Source organism: Aedes aegypti, chromosome 3, assembly GCF_002204515.2.
Source record: "Aedes aegypti strain LVP_AGWG chromosome 3, AaegL5.0 Primary Assembly, whole genome shotgun sequence".
NCBI lineage: Eukaryota > Metazoa > Arthropoda > Insecta > Diptera > Culicidae > Aedes > Aedes aegypti.
In genome coordinates, this window is record NC_035109.1 from 14,704,114 (window position 1) to 14,707,528 (window position 3,415).

Genomic DNA, 3,415 nt, shown 5'->3' on the forward strand with positions numbered 1-3,415 from the left:
CTTGGCTGAACCCCCTCACCCCCTTTGGTGACATAATTTGAGCATGACCCATATCGGCAAATTCAGTTCTTTGAATGGTATTAGTTTGCCAGTTACTGATTGGTCATTCAAGTAACTTGTTTTGCCACTTGTATGTTAATCCAAGAGCAAGATTTAGTTATTATTTTTAGTTAATCAAACTCTTATTTTAAATCAGATAATGTCGAATTTAGTTATCAAGAACATAATTTGTCATTACTTTATAATTTAACTGTACCCGGAAAAAGAACAAGAACAGTTGAATACTCTACAGATTTGTTTGTCGCCCGAAAATAGTCGAATACGTTATCTTGATTATGATAATAAATCTTCGAGCTGTTTAGTGGAGTACCAATAAGTAAATGAAAAACCGAATTAAATAGGTACTATACCATATAATTCCACTAGAGTGTGTATCCTTTGACAGATACGCCGGAAACATGAAATGAAGCAGGGACACATCAATCTCAGCATGAGTAACCAGTTTACCACACAACTGACCAGAATTGGTAAGAATCAAATCAACCGTTGGAGGATTCCTGGAAGAAGATAAACAAGTACAGTTATCAGGGTATTGAATTGAGAAATATCCTGGAGAGCACTCATCAAATAATCCTGTGTTCAACAGACACCCCCAAAACTTCGACAACTTTGGTTTTAAATAACGAAAAAAGATAATGTTTATTACGAATATGACTGATAATAGCTACTCCACCATATGCTCCATCCAGGTGATCATTTACTTAAAAAATTGTTTTTTTTTTAGTTTGGAAACCTGAGAGTTAACTAAAACCAAACATTTTTCCTGGAAAGTGATGACGATAGTACATGACAGAGATAGGCAAACTGTAAAAAATGAACTTTATCATGCCAGATATAAAGATATAATGTAAGTAAAAAATATCTTCCACCATATCCAGACAGTTTTTTTGAGCTGCGAGAATTTACAAGTTACGACTACCATAGTCCGGGGTAAAATTGATCAGTGGGGCGAATTTGATCAGGTTGGTACCGAATAGTGTAATCGTGTAAGCCTAAATGTGGATTACTGAAGTTATTGTTGAAATCTTACAGTATTATGTACAAGCATAGTTTTTCAATCATAAACCTGATTATTGTCAAAAAAACATGCTTAATTCATGGGAAAATATCTATATTCAAACGTATTATGCTGATTTCCAAAGTTTAACTTTGCAATAAAATGGTCAAATACACTAGATGTAAGCATTTTGACGTCAATTTAGGGAAAATTTTCTATTTCCATGCCTGTTTTGTTACACGGTGATCAATTTCGACCCAGTGTGTCACTTTCAATTTTCAATATTCATACTAATTTTATGAAATATTAAATGTTACTTTATAAAAAAAAGTCAATTACAACATAAAGTTGTAAAATAGTGATAATTTGCCTCCGGGTTACTGGATCGATGTTACTAAGCCTGATTCTCCTATTTACCGTTTTGGATCCATCGTTGAACGTTGGACTGTAAGGTGTCTTAATCAATGGATTAGGTGTCTGATTACTGTTTATTCAAATTTAACATTGGATTTGTACAAAGATCTCCAAACAGCACTCACGAAAATAATATATCATTTTGCTGATGCATGTGTTCAGAATACAATCGGTTTTGGGAATGATGCAAAGTCCGCTTCCTTGGATTGTGTTCCTCGTTGATGCTGGCTTCTTCCACCGTAAGTTACAAAATATACCTCGGGCTTGGCGAACGTGTAGGTCGTTGGAACTAAAAATAAAATACACAATTTAATTGCCTTTAAAACATCAATAATAATTTCTTATAAGTGAGGGTGATTAACCGTGATCATAATTCTGTTGACTAGTACTGAAAACCGCTGCAACTAGCATCAGCAAACAAGCCAAGATGGATAGGAAAACTTTAGACATGTTGCTTATTCTGTTGCAATGTGAACCGTTTGGTGAGATATCCTAAGCAGAACTAATCGAACAAAATGGTAGTTCGTGTAATCTTGCTCGATTTTGTTTGCGACAACCAGTTTGAGTTAGTCAATTGACTTTTTTGTTGGCTAGTAACAGCTTGAAAATGAAGAAGCAGCGAAGGTGCTTGGACGAGATACAGGATGCGCGGTGAGATCAAACAAGTGTTTCTGGAAAGGATTAGAAACCCGTTTCGACATTTCAACGGGTTGGTTTTGAATATTAATGTTTAATGATTCAATTATGTTTATCATACATGAAACGACTAGAGTAAATGCACCTTCAGTGGAGGTAGTGATGATAAATGTTTATGTGATATTTTTAAATGATGTGCTATGCGAAAATGATACAAGCTGTTTAAAGTGATAATTCTGCTTAAAATTGTTCATCCTTTGCACCCATAGTACAGGGTGTCCGCTATTATCAGTACAAACTTTGAAGGCGTGTCTCTATGCAACCGAGATAATGAATTTGATCATTCCTAGATGGTTCAAAATCTTGACCTATTATATTCATAAGGAATAAGTTTGACACATTTCTGATGTCAACTATTTGTACAACCAAGCCTAATGCCTTATCGAACGCCGTTTTTCGAACACATGATTTGAACCGAATAATTTTATACTTCCAGCCTATCTTAACGCCAAGATCCTATTGATAACATCGAACAATAATTGGACTTTTGAATTCATCTCTTTTAGAATTTAGGGAGGAAAATTCTCCAAAATGACTAGCGGTCCTCAGGAAAAACATCTCCGAAAACTTTAAATATAATTTCCTCAGTATGAAGCAATCATTTTGAAATTAAATTTTGTGAAAATATAGATGTATCTCAAAAGGTTCAATGAGATCTAATCTTCCCCATGGTTTGTTGTTTGGATAATTTACGGGCACCCTGTAGAGGGTTCCATAAGAAATCAATATTATGAGCCTGGGAGGGAGGCACACATACTACACACGAAATATTGAACAACACTTTTCCAAATTGCAAGATAACTTCCGCTCACCAACGACAATCAAGGCAGGCATAGGAAAAATCGCTAGTTTTCTTTTGATGTGTACCTGCGATCTTTCAGGACAAACTTGGAAAAAGGGCCATAGTTTTATATGCATTTAATTTTAATTTTGATTGGAAAAGAGTAAAAAGATACGTGTTTCAGTACTTTATATTCGATCAAATTAAAAGGTGCTATCGTGGCATTGCTTTTGGGTATGCAGGAATTCATTTTCAACCGATTGTTGTCAACTTTGTTGAAATGCAAAAATATGTTTCGATCAATTACGCGCTTTTTCATGTTTGTCCATTCTTTAAGATCTGGGCTCACAGTGACAGTTCGTGACAGCAGAATCTCGGTTCACTATGACGTACATAAATTTTGTATCCGTTTCTCCCTCCCAGGTATGAGCCACTAAATGAATCATTCCAATAACATACATCCACTA

General features: G+C 35.0%; 1 long non-coding RNA gene across 1 annotated transcript; it reads right to left on the reverse strand.

The window, feature by feature from the left end:
* Positions 1–1,526: 1,526 nt before the first annotated feature.
* LOC110678076 lies at positions 1,527–2,918 on the reverse strand. Its single transcript, XR_002501440.1, has 2 exons — positions 1,834–2,918; positions 1,527–1,760 (listed from the first exon to the last, which is right to left on the reverse strand). It is a non-coding gene; the product is annotated as an uncharacterized LOC110678076 (long non-coding RNA).
* Positions 2,919–3,415: the final 497 nt, after the last annotated feature.